The sequence below is a fragment of the Mus pahari genome, chromosome 1 (assembly GCF_900095145.1).
Source record: "Mus pahari chromosome 1, PAHARI_EIJ_v1.1, whole genome shotgun sequence".
In the NCBI taxonomy this organism is placed as follows: domain Eukaryota; kingdom Metazoa; phylum Chordata; class Mammalia; order Rodentia; family Muridae; genus Mus; species Mus pahari.
In genome coordinates this window covers 164,969,994-164,983,882 of record NC_034590.1, presented here as the reverse complement: position 1 = coordinate 164,983,882, position 13,889 = coordinate 164,969,994, and the positions used below count along the sequence as shown (strand labels likewise).

The 13,889-nt window shown below is 44.6% G+C and overlaps 1 protein-coding gene across 3 annotated transcripts in view; it reads right to left on the bottom strand.

The window, feature by feature from the left end:
• Rbm20 (RNA binding motif protein 20) overlaps window positions 1-13,889 on the bottom strand; it is a 190,819-nt gene that overhangs the window by 33,998 nt on the left and 142,932 nt on the right. The window lies entirely within an intron of this gene.

Genomic DNA, 13,889 nt, shown 5'->3' with positions numbered 1-13,889 from the left:
TTCCTCCAGATAATGGGAAACAGTCATTTACAAAAACCAATGGAGAAAAGAAACACACTCACATATGCGCTCACAATGACAGCTTTATGCCTTCTAACTACAAAGGGATTCATATTTCCAACAAGTAGTAATATTCGTGGCTGGGGCACATCTAAGAAATTGTATATATCCATACATAGCTAGTGAGAGTCGCGTGTTGACACCCTTTGAAAATGTTTTAATATTAAATAAAACTTAAAATACATAGAGGTTCTAATCCCAGGAGCCTGCTTTTGGAAGACTGCCTAATTAAAATAAATACCTGAGTAAATTTAAAAGTATACAGGTGACATGATATTTACTAAATACTTTACTGGGTGGTAAAATGTTCTGGAAACAGCCTGTGTGTCCAACAATTGGGGACCGCCTAGGTAAATGATGGTGCAAGTGTATAGTGGAAAACTTCATAGGCATTAGAAGGAAGCCAGTGTGTTGGTATGGATTATTTTTAAGACAAATTGTCAGGTGAAAACAGGTCACCAGTTAGCATACATACTGTAATGTCGGGTTTTTTGGAAGGCAAAATTATATGGAAATAAGAGAAAACAATACTGTAAATTTTTTTGTTAGTTATTAGCGGTGAGTGATAGGAACATGATTATTGGAGGTGACTTATGGGAACATAAGAGTAAATTGACCTCACGTCTACAATTTTAAATGTTTGAATTCTGTGGTTTGTTTGCAGTGAAATTTTTAAAAGATTATCAACAAGGACAGAAATGGGCAGAACATGTATCAACCTGTCAAGGCTGGTTACTCTCAGAGGAACAGCACAGGACAGGGAGCAAGGGCTGACATGCTGGACCTGTTAGAAATACCCCTTATATTGTTTGACTTACACTTTAAAAAATTCAATTAAATGAAGAAAAGATGAAAGAAAGGATTTTGGAAACCAAATATGGATGTAGGTATTCATGGCACCAACCTGTGGTTTATGGCAATGGTTTTTTCCAAACATTTCAGCCTTGGGATTTTCTTCAAACAAAAACTGGCTCAGGAGCCAGATATACTCAGTAAATAAAAGGGGCTGTTCTGGTCAAATTTGGGGTTTCTGAGCCCCACCAGACAGATCTGAAGGCAGATATAAAGATCGAAGCTTGCAAGCCAGGACCTGGGTCTAACTCAAGCTGCTGGAGGAAGCCTAGCTTTGCTCAAACTTTAATCATCCCGAATCTCTAAGAGCTCAGGAATCAGGAAGCTCACACCAACCGACCCGGGAGACCTGGGGAAACAGCCCAGTGCCACAGCCAACATTAGCAGTTATCATTTTCTACTACAAAGTGAATTTCAGCATCTAATTATGGCCTGACTCCTGCTGAGGTAACAGAAGGGGAGTGCGTCAGGTCTCATCCCTACCACAAAAGCTCTCATTTGTCTCATCTGGGCTGAGGACAATTAGGCTCAATTATCTTTTCCTTTTATGGTTCCACCTTGAATTAGAGAAGCTTCAGGTGCTGCTTCTCCACTCCACTGCTTCTCCACTCCACTGCTTCTCCACTCCAACTGCGTCCAGATGGCAAGCCCTCTCCCAAAGGAGAGCACTGACTCCTTGGCTCAGAGGTGCAGACTTTCCCTACCCCATCCCCACCCCCTGGCAGCAAAGACTGAGCCTCTCTGTAGTGAGGGCCAATGAAGGGCTAGGATCCTTTCTCCCAATGTGATCTGCGGAAAGACGCAGGTGACAGAGGAAAGCCGCTGGTTCCCTGAGTTTATTACAGGGAAGGTTAAGCCTGGAAACTCTGCCTGGCCAGCTCTAGCATGGCACATTTCTGCCCCATGTGACACTGTTGCAGATAGCCTGAGTAATGTGTGCGTGGACTACACTGTAGCCAGACATGCAGGGTGACTCTGGGCAATCCCTCTCCCAGCCTGTCCAGTTACCTAGTGACCAGGCACAACAACCAGCTTCCCTTGCACTGTGTTCACTGGCTGGAAATGATGATTTAAAACCCTTATCTGAACCCAGCAGAATAAACAGAAACCCCTCCTCCAGGAACAATCCCCCAAACTGCCTGTCACCTAAGACCTATTCATGGTACGGACTTTTACATCCACAGCACTGAAATTCATCATAAGTGCTCACATTTTAAAGATTCAATCCTCGAACTCCTTACCAAACTCTAGTCAGAAATATAAGTGGATTTTTGTTGACTCTTTAGATGCTATGAGAGATTAATGTTCTTCTAGCTAATAATCTCAATTTGAACTTTCCAATCAGTGAACCACACACAGGGTTTAGATATACCAAGATACTGATTTTTCCAGCCTGGAGGCCATAGACCTCTAATGGCTGACCTCTCAGTCCACCATTTTCTAAGTGAGCCATGAGATAAAACCTTGAGAAGCTCTGTATTCATGGTTTGTTCAGGGTTGCCTCATTTCAGGGTGTGTGATAAATCCTATACAGTCAAGTGTATAATCCTATACAGAAAGACAAAATGTTTTTTTCATAAATTAAATTCTTTTGCTGATTACTTCTTTAGAAAACTCCAGCTTACATTCTTTCTCTTTCATAGATATTAAATACAATTTAGACTCAAGCCATGTTTGACTCATTTAAAAAAATGTGAAGTATTCAGTATTAGTGCTCTGTGCTTGAAACAACTTAAATAAACGTGGCCCTACTCCCCATCAAAGAGCTTAAGGAGAAGAGAGGGATGGGCCAGAGGGAGCGGTGAGGTCCCTGAGTAGTAGAATCAAGTTTGATCTCTGAGGACCCGGGCCACAGCAAAGTGCTTTTGATCAAGCAATAGGACGCTATATGGCAATGCCCAGAGTGGGTTTGCTAATTAGCCCTAAACGGCCTTTGGAGTTAATGATAGCATAGTCCTTCCCATATCTGTAGGCCCTCAGTGAATTGCCCAAACCAGACATAATACCAAATCCTGTGTGTACTATATTTTCCTTCACATACAAACCTATGATCAAACTCAATTTATAAGATGGACATAATAAAGGATTAACAATAATTACTTATAAACTAGAACAATTATAACAATATATCATAGTAAAGGCTACTGAAAAGTTAAGAATATCACTATTGCTCTGTAGTAAAGCTTGAGTCAGGGATGTTGATGCCCCAGCTGTTCTTTATTGTTAAGAACTGTTTTCGCGGTTCTGGGTTTTTTTGCCTTTCCAGATGAATTTGAGAATTGGTCTTTCCATGTCTTTAAAGAATTGTGTTGGGATTTTAATGGGGATTGTGATGAATCTGTAGATTGCCTTTGGTAGGATGGCCATTTTTAACATGTTAATTCTGCCAATCCATGAACATGGGCGATCTCTACATTTTCTGAGATCTTCCTCGATTTCTTTCTCGGGAGACTTGAAGTTATTGTCATACAGGTCTTTCACTTGTTTGGTTAGAGTTACCACAAGATATTTTATATTAGTTGTCACTATTGTGAAGGGAGGTATTTCCCTAATTTCTTTCTCAGCCTGCTTATTATTTGTATAAAGGAAGGCTACTGATTTCTTCGAGTTAATTTTATAACCAGCCACTTTGCTAAAGTTGTTTATCAGCTGTAGAAGTTCTTTGGTACAATTTTTGGGCTCACTTATGCATACTATCATATCATCTGCAAATAGTGACACCTTTACTTCTTCTTTGCCAATTTGTATCCCCGTGATCTCTTTTTGTTGTCTTATTGTTCTAGCTAGAACTCTGAGTATTATATTGAATAGATATGGGGAGAGTGAGCATCCTTGTCTTGTCCCCAATTTTGGTAGGATTGCTTCAAGTATTTCTCTATTTAATTCGATATTAGCTGTTGGTTTGCAGTAAATTGCTTTTATTATGTTTAGGTATGGGCCTTTAATTTCTGATCTCTCCAATAAAAACTGCATGGTATTGGTACAGATACAGACGTCTTGATCAATGGAACAAGATATAAAGCCATACACTATGCACACTTGATCTTTGACAAAGAAGCCAAAAATACACCATGGAAAAAAGAAAGCATCTTCAATAAATGGTGCTGGTCTAACTGGCAGTCTGTATGTAGGAGAATGAAAATAGATCCATATTTTGTCACTTGCACAAAACTCAAGTCCAAGTGGATCAAGGACTAAGACATAAAACCAGATACACTGAATGAATAGAAGAGAAAGTAGGAAAAAGCCTAGAACTCATTGGCACAGGGGGAATTTCCTAAATAGAACTCCAATGGCTCATGATCGAAGATCAAGAATTGATAAATGGGACCTTGTGAAACGGGAAAGCTTCTGTAAGGCAAAGGACACAGTCAATAGGACAAATTGGCAACCTACAAATTGGGGAAAAAAATCTTCACTAATCTCACAACCGATAGAGGGTTAATATCCAAAATATATAAAGAACTCAAGAAGCTAACCACCAAAATACCAAACAATCCAATCAAAAAAATGGGATATAGAACTAAACAGAGAGTTCACAACAAAGGAATCTCGAAAGGCTGAGAAGCACTTAAAGAAATGGTCAAAGTCCTTAGTGATCAGTGAAATGCAAACCGAAATGACCCTGAGATTCCACCTTACACCAATCAGAATGGCTAAGATCAAATCCTCAGGTGACAGCACATGTTGGAGAGGATGTGGAGAAAGAGGAACACTTCTCCATTGCTAGTGGGATTGCAAACTGGTAAAACCACTCTGGAAATCAATCTGGAGATTCCTCAGAAAATTGGAAATAGTCCTACCTGAAGACCCCGCTATACCACTCTTGGGAATATACCCAAAAGATGCCCCACCATCCCACAGGGGCACGTGTTCCACTATGTTTATAGTGGCCTTGTTTGTGATACCTGGAAACAACCCAGATGTCCCACAACAGAAGAATGGATACAGAAAATGTGGCTCATTTACACAATGGAATACTACTCAGCTATTAAGAACAAGGAAATCCTGAGTTTTGCAGCAAATGGATGGAACTAAAAAATATTATCCTGAGTGAGGTAACTCAGACGTAATACATGTACTCACTAATAGTGGATATTAGCCAAAAAAAAAAAAAGTATAGAATACCCAGGATACAGTCCACAGAACTCAAAAAGTTTAACAAGCCAAGTAATGATGCTTCAGTCCCACTTGGAAGGGCAAATATAGCAATCACAGGAGGTGGGGGAGGGAGGGTCCTGGGTGGGAAAGGGAAGGGGGGAAGAGGGAAACATGATTAGGTATTGGGTGGGGGAAAAGGACTGAAGATCTGAGGGCTAGCAGAAAGAATGGAAACAGGCAACCTTGGGAGGTAGAAAGTGGGAGAGGGGACCCTTCAGAATGTACCAGAGACCTTCGATGTGGGAGACTCTCAGGACTCAAAAAAGAGGGACCTTGGATGAAATGCCCTACAGTGGGAGAGGGAACTTGTAGAGTCCAACTCCAATTGAAAGAGAGGACATCAAGAGGAGGGATGGGGTTGCCATCCCACAGTCAAAACTCTGACCCATAATTGTTCCTGTTTAAAAGAACTGCAGGAACAAAAATGGAGAAGAGCCTGAGGAAATGGAGGTCTGGTGACAGGCTCAACTTGGGATCCAGCCCAAGGAGAGGCTCCAGGCCTGACACTGTTACTGATGCTATGGTGTGCTTACAGACAGGGGCCTATCATGTCTGCCCTCCAAGAGGGCCAACAAGTAGCTGAAAGAGTCAGTTGTGCAGACATTTGCACCCAACTAATGGACTTCTATAATGTTTTGCCATGTTCTTTTAATTGACCTTGTTGTCACTGGGGAAGGGTCTTTTAGTGTTTTTACATTCAGTAAAATTGGAATTTGAAGACTGGACAACTCAAATTCCATCTACTGACCCATCCTCAGGATGCTGTCTCTCTGGAACTACACTTGATTTCACATGCTGAACCAACTCAAGCTCAGCCAGAGGTGTGGAGTCACCAGGAATGAACATCTATGCAGTGTTTCTAGAAAGTACTTCTAAAGGGACCTGGCCTCAAATAACCGGGTGTTGGTTAAACAATCTTTCTGAAGTGACTGTTTTTGTCTTGATGTTGAGTGATGGTATTTTCCTATCAAAGCCATATCACCAAATTCTGAAAATCAAAAGTTCAATTAGCATAGTGCTTTATTTAAAAAATCCCACAGAGAAGGCACTGAGACAATGGGGGAGATAGGGGACCGTTTTACAGGATCAAAGCAGAAAGGGTTCTGGGGAGTACAGGTGATTAAGGAGTGTCTGTCAGAGAGGGTTCCATGAATAGGAAAGGACCACACCATCCATGGGTAGGAGTGTGTAGCCATTGCTTGGCCTGTCTGCATATGACTTGCTCTGTGAACAAGAATGTACTGGGGCCATGATGAAAAGTCCTCTTTCCTGGATGTTTAAAGCCTTTCTACCCTTTCTTGACAAGGCTACTTCGTCACCAAGAACAAGAATGTTTGTGGCTTTTCTGCATTCTCCCCAAGACCACTGGTATCTGGCACAGGAGATGCTGTAAATATCTGTTGACCTATGAACATATGAGAAGAGAGGAACATGCACCGAAAAGAAGAAACCATTGTAGAGTACAATGGAGGGAGCAAGAGGAGCTGTCAAAATCAAGATGACATGGGTTGCTTCAAAGAAAGAAAACTCACTTACTCCATACAAGGAAGGAGAAACCGTGTGTAACAACAAAAGTATTTAAAGAATAAAGAAACCGATAAAGGTTATTCAGTCAGATGCAGGTATTTACACTCAACCAATGGACAGAAGCTGCTGACCCCTGTGGTTGAATTAGGGAAAAGCTGGAAGAAACTGAGGAGGAGGGTGACTCCATAAGAAGACCAGCATTCTCAACTAACCTGGACTCCTGAAATCTCTCAGACACTGAGCCACAACCAGGCAGCACACACCAGCTGGTATGAGGCACCCAACACATATACACAGCAGAGGACTCCCTTGTCTGGCCTCAGCAGAGAAGATGCACCTAACCCTCGAGAGACTTGGGGCCCCAGGGAGTAAGGAGGTCTGGTGGGGAGGGGGTTAGGGGGTGGGGACATCGTCGTGGAGATGGGACAGGGAGTGGGGAGGAGGTATGGGATGTGGAACAGTCAGAGGGTGAACCGGTAGGGGGATAAAATCTGGAGTGTTAAAAAAAGGATTAAGTAATGAATCACTTCAACGTTCCCATTTAGTGTTCTCAGACCTCAGTTGACCTTAGGTAGCAGGAATTGCGCAAACCGAGGATGGGGGACCACTGCATTATGGGTATCAGGAACTGCGCAAAGTCAAACTGAGGATAAGGGTACCACTGCATTATGGGTAACAGGAACTGCATTATGGGTAGCAGGAACTGCGCAAACTCCACCGAAGGTAGGGAAACCCGGGTCTTCCCAGCCCTGTGGCCAGTGTACGGGTGAGGGAATGGCGTGTCCCTAGGCTCCCTGTAATCAGGTGTTTAGTCACTCCTGTTCACAACCCTGTTCACCTTTCAGCACGATGCTGTTGCTGATGTCATCCTCACGGTATCGCAAATACGGCTGTGCTCTAAGAGTGACGGCTGCCGTGGTGTCAGAAAAGGCTGAGATGATACATTGAGATGCACTGAAGGCACACGTTTCTGGAGTCTCTCTAGAGGATATTTTTATGTCAAGAACATGCTTAATTGAAGCCAGGCACCAGGAGTAAGATAGTGGGAGAATCTCTATCTATACCCCTGCAACTCGCTGTGAGTCACTTACTGAATTTTTCTAGGCCTGAGTTTACTTGTCTATAAATCCAGGAGAGTAAAATCGACTCCACCGACTTACTGAGAAGATGAAATGGCACGCCTCACATTAAGTGCTTTGGTATAATGCCTGACCTAAATAAACATTTGTCTCCTCACTTGCTTCTGCTATGGAAGGATGATCTTAGATTGAGAAAAGAAAAATACTGCTGGAATGATATGAGAGAGGATTTCTTAGGAAATCAAAATGAACGGTGTCTTCAAGATATTCTTAAATAAGGGAAGAAAATGGCCACTAGACAGACAGTCAGACAGACCGTGAGACACAGAAAAGAAGTGTGAGATAAATGGCAAGAGAGAAAGATATAGTTAAGTCCTGGCCATACAAGAGTCCCTCATGGCTTTTTTTTTTTTTTTTTTTTTTTTTTTTTTTTTTTTTTGGTTAGTCTGAAATATATTAAAAAGTATCAAAAATTTTAAGAGGAGTTCTGGCATAGAAACAGGCGATCTTCGGGAAGTGCTTGTCTCTCACTAGCCTGAGTTTTGTCTGTGAGGTGCTGATGGGCTCAGTTCACACCCACCTCTAGGCTCTGCTGCTGAGCTTCCAGGAGACACACATGTGACAGGCGCTCTTGAGACTTTCCAGCCCAAGGTCAGATCTCTAAAAGAGCTAAGGTGTCAGGGCTGTAACTGAAGCCCTAATTACCAAGCTCAAAGGACAATCACCCTTTCCCAGCTAGGGGAGGCCCTAACCTCAGATGCCCCATGTGGGATCAGTGGATCAGGCGTGCTGGGGCTACTCCTTTGCCCAGTGGTTCTTAGGCTGGATCCCAGACTTCTCAGCTTACCCACAAACCTTTGAGAGCTGGGTGGAAACGTGAAAAGAGCAAACAGACTTGTCTCTGAAGCTTGAGACCTTTGAATGCCCTTTGGTGCAGGCAGACACAGGCTCTGTATCTGAGCTCAAAGAGATTCTGTTCAGATACCTCAGAAATATACTAAGGGCGTGGCTCAGGGCAGCAGGCCTGTAGGTTAGAGGGGTCTCTAGAAGTGTTTCCTGCAGCTACAGACACCTTCAGTAAACAGTTTTGGTGTCCTCATCTTCTATGGCAGAGTGTCTGGGAATCTGCTGGTTGTGTGTGTGCTAAGGGCACATAATGAGAGAAAAAGGTCAAATGTTTATTCTTCACAATGGTGATTCTGAACAGAAGATGCAGGTAGAACCAAGTGTGACTCCAGAGCTATGCATCTTGAATTAACGTAGAGGGTGGACACAGATGGTGTTTGTATCGATTTTCTCAAACCGTTTATCACACATACTAGGTTTAACTTAAGAGTAAATCACTTCTACCTGTGCCAAGCATGCGTGTGTGGCTATTAAGTTGTTGCCGTTCTGAGCTACTTTATGACCGTGAACTTTAGAATCATAGAATGTTAAAACTGGAGACCTGGCTGAGTGTGGTGTCATATGCTTTTAATCCCAGCACTCAGGGGGCAAAAGCAGGTGGATCTCTCTAAGTTCAAGGCCTGGTCTATATAGTAAATTCCAGGCCAGCCAAAGCTAAATAGTGAGACCCTATCTCAGAAAGAAAATAAGACAAAGCTGTAGAAATTGCTCAGTGGTTAAGAGCCCTGGCCATAGCCGGGCCTGGTGGCGCAGGCCTTTAATCCCAGCACTCGGGAGGCAGAGGCAGGCGGATTTCTGAGTTCGAGGCCAGCCTGGTCTACCAAGTGAGTACCAGGACAGCCAGAGCTATACAGAGAAACCCTGTCTCGAAAAACCAAAAAAAAAAAAAAAAAAAAAAAAGAGCCCTGGCCATTCCTGCAGAGAACCTGGTTCAGTTCCCAGCATCAACATGGCAGCTCACAACTGTCTGCTGTTACAGGGGATCCAACTTTTCCTGGCCTCATGTCATCACTGGGTATGCATGTGGTACACAATCACACACGCAGGAAAAAATGCCCATACACCTGAAAAAGTAAAATAAGTCTAATTTAGATTTAAAAAAAAAAAGAAAAGAAAACAAAGATGGTAAAATATAATGTATATCATGATCTGACATTTTTTTTAAAGATTTATTTATTATATGTAAGTACACTGTAGCTGTCTTCAGACACTCCAGAAGAGGGAGTCAAATCTTGTTGTGGATGGTTGTGAGCCACCATGTGGTTGCTGGGATTTGAACTCAGGACCTTTGGAAGAGCAGTCGGGTGCTCTTACCTGCTGAACCATCTCACCAGCCCTTTTCTTATTGATCATTCTACAGATATAAGTTGTAGCAAATTTAGCTTGCCATCAATTTTCTCTACAAAGTAGGATATATGTATGTATGTATATGTGTGTGTGTGTGTGTATCATATATATGTGTGTGTTAGAATTCTTTCTACATCATGGTGTATTACTTTTGTAATAAAAAATAATGAAGATTTATTAAAAGAAAAATTCAAGATTAAGAAAATAAAGCCCACTCAATTCTCCTGTCATTTTTCTATCAGTCTTTGAAAACGCAGGCTGGTGGCCTGGGCTGAGGGGACAGGAGCAATGACAGAGCTAGGATAGGAACAGGAAGGGGACAGTTAGTGTGTGCCACACAGATGCTCGTGCACAGAGATGTCAGGGGACAGTCATGCTCTGAGCCGTGGATCAGAAGGCCTGACAGGACAGACGAATGTTCTAGAAACGCCGGCAGTCTGAGAGACAAGCCCTGCCTGTGGCCGTCTGCAAACATACTGCTTTCCTCAGCCTCAGTTTCCCGATTTATGGGTGCTGGGATACAGGGTGTTGGTAAGAAAGCAAAACTAAAACGATGTCTACAGCTGTGAACCCTGCAGGATGGCTTACAGCTACACCCGGAGAAAATATGTCTTTAGCGGGTAGGGTGTGAGAAGCCTATTTACAGCCCGAGGAGTCTGGATAGCCCTCGTGGAAACCTGATTACTCTGTTTATGACGACTCAGACAGCCAAGGAGAAGCCATGGCTCTGTCCAATAGCTCAGCCTACGAGAAAAGCATCGCCCATCCCTGGAGACCCTGAATAGAGTGACAGGGCTGGGGACACACAAATCACAGGCCACTAGCAAACATGGCGTGCAACTGTCTCTCCAAGGCCCCATCTCTATCAACATAAACATGGGGAAGAAAGACTCCGACTCAAGCCGAGACGAGGCCAGTTCAGATTCAGCCCAGCCGCGCAGCAGCAGCAGCCGGCTTCTGTGGCCGTTTTAGATTTTGTGGCACTTTGGGTATGTTTTGACTCTCCCTCCTCTAGCCCGAATCACTTTGTCCTCCTGCTTAGAAAGGGAGCTGCCAGAGTAGCAATGGGGTTTTGTTGTTGTTGGGCCACAAACAATAGTGCTCCCACGGGACAGAGTCTTGGGTACTGGTCTTGCTCAACAGAGCATGTTCCTGGAAAGACTAGGGTAAATGGACTCAGAAAGAAAAGACCCCGGGACAAGCCCAAGGCACGACGTCAGAGAGAAATGCATTGTAGCCCATTGTCTTTGGAGGTCTCGGTAAGCAGGGGGCAGAAGTCCATGACTGCTCTGAGGGGCTGCCCTGAGCCCTCACAGAGCCTGTGAAATAGTTTTCAATGGCAACTCAGCTCCGCTGCAGGCTCAGCTCCTCAGCAGGCTCACCTTGTCTTCTAGTGTCAGCATTTTTACATTTCAGGTTTCCCAGAGAGAGAAACTGCCTGCCTTCGATTCCAGAACAGGCCAACTGGTCGCCAGCACTAGACAGAAAAACTCCACTGAATAATGCATACTGGTAATAATAGCATCCTGGTAACATAGGACCGAGTGGGAGTCCCTGATCCCCCACATAGCCTTGAGGAGGTTCACATGACCAGCATGACATCATAAATCTTGTAATGATAAAACCAATCAAATGAAGCTTCTCCCCTCCTGTGGGATGTGCAAGAAGCACTCCGGATGCCTGTGTCCATCTTGGGAGATGTGCTGCAGTGCAGAAGAACCCAAGTGTCCCACAGTCCTGGAATCTTTACCTTGTTCCATGGCTGCCCACGGCTAGGTAGGTCCCTGTCTCACTCTTCCTCCTCTTCCCTCTTCCTCCTCCTCCTGAGGAGTTTAGGGGTGAAGTGTAGGGAGAAGGAAGAGAAATTTACTAAGGCAGAGTCACTATAAGGAGAAGTCCTCTGAGAACCTGGAGGCAGGGCTCTGTGGCTCCAGGGCGAGGTGTGGGGCTCCCAAATCTGGGTCGCTTCAACCTTAAACCACCTCCATTTTCCAGCACTGTTACCTCAGGAGAGGTACCAAGTCTCTCTTGGCCCCAGTTTCTCAACTATACAATAAGGGTAATAATAGTACCTATGTATGGGGCTGTCTGGAAGACTAAATGAGCTCATATGTTGCAGAAAGGCTAAGAACACATTAAACACAACAGACATGTTAGGCCTAGTCTGTGGCATCTGGAATCTCCATCTCTTACCAGCTGTCTAGGTAGAAAGCATAGTATTTTATAAGCTCCCCACCTCTAACCATTTAGGAGAAGTGGTCCTCAGAGATTCGTTTGGATTAACACAGAATGTCAGAACCATCACCCCTGCTCATCACCATATGTCTCGTGTTTGCCTGGCTCGTACAGGGTCTCCACGGGAACCTCAGGTCACCCAGAAAGAAGTAGATATGACAAGCAGACCAGTGTAAGGAGAACGTTGGCACAGAAGCCTGGGCAGAGTCACAGCTAGCACAGAGTGGTAGAAGGATTTATTACCCAGTAACGACCGTTGTTAGTTCTGTGGCCATAACTAGTTAGGACCATGTGCAAAGCATTGTCACATACATCATCCGTGTAGGTGATAGACACTCAGTGGTCTATCCCATGCTGTGGGATAGCCTCATCATCTGCCTTGGGCACCAGGCTAGGAGGCCATGTGTAACATGCCAAGATGTAAGGTATAATACAGAGAAGTTACAACTCATCTGAAAACTTAGAATTTTTCCTAGCTCTTGAACTCATCATTTGGAAAGTTACTATCCATGTGTCTGTCCATAAAGGAATGGAGTTTTAGGGAAGTCGAATAAACTGTCTGTGGCCACACAGCTCTCAGCTCCAGCACTAAGACCTGAATTTAGATCTTTGACTCCAAGGCCACAGGCTCAGTGGTCAATGCTAGAGGGCAGGAATGAGGTGTGGGACAAACTCAGAACTGCCCTGCCCGTGGCTCTCACAGCCTTTTCTAATTGCCCCCAAAGGGGTTCAACTGATACCAGCTCTCATCTTACACCCAAAGCTCAAGGAGACGTCAGTGTGCAGGCTCTGACCCCAGACTGCCTGTCACCCAGGCCAGCCTCCTCCCAGCCTGGGTCAGAGTGAATGGGAGAAACCATTTTACTAACTAACTAACTAACTAAAGTATGAACTTCCAGATAAGCACTTTTTCCTAAGGGACTTTTAAACACCATGAATAAACAGACATGGGGAAATGGGAACCTGGCTCAGGTAGGCCTCCTGCTTGGCCATGACTGTCACTTACTCCCAAGTCTAGAAGCTACACTGTGCCGCTTGCTTTTCTGGTGATTTGTAAAGATGCACCCACCCACCCACCCCCACACACACACACACATAAAGGGCAGCACGTGGAGACCTGCCCAGCAGAGCGTGTGAGGGGAGAGGGGAGGAGGCCACAGCTGAGCCGCACACCAGGCACCTCTGGCAGGGCTCGACCGGGGGCATTTGTTTTGCTGCAGGTTTTGATGGCAGACACGAGGGCAATAACAGAAAAACATGAGAAGCTGAGAGAGGATGTCAGAACTACAGAAAAAGGAAGCCCAACCCTTAGGCCTTTCAAGTATTAAAGTGCTTATTACAGAGAAAGTGAATGAAGGACAGAAAATGAGACCCAGTGCCTCATCCAGGGAGTTGTCTCAGCTAGCAACACTGTGGTGACAACCCAAGGTTGGTCCTTGGAACCCACACAGAAAGCTGGTGTGGCAGCCTGCATCTGCCTTCCAGCTCTCTGCAGTCAAGAAGGGAGGCAGGAGATGACTCTGAAGCTCACAGGCTAGCTAGCCCCGAGTGCACGGCAGGAGGAACGAGGGAGGGGGCAAGGGAGGGGGAAAGCTGGCCTCTGGACACACACATAACCCCAGACCCACCTCTCGCCCTCCACACACAGTTAACTAACCCAGTCAGGATCCTGGTGGTACAGCCTCCCCCTAACCCCCACACAGTTAACTAACCCAGTCAGGA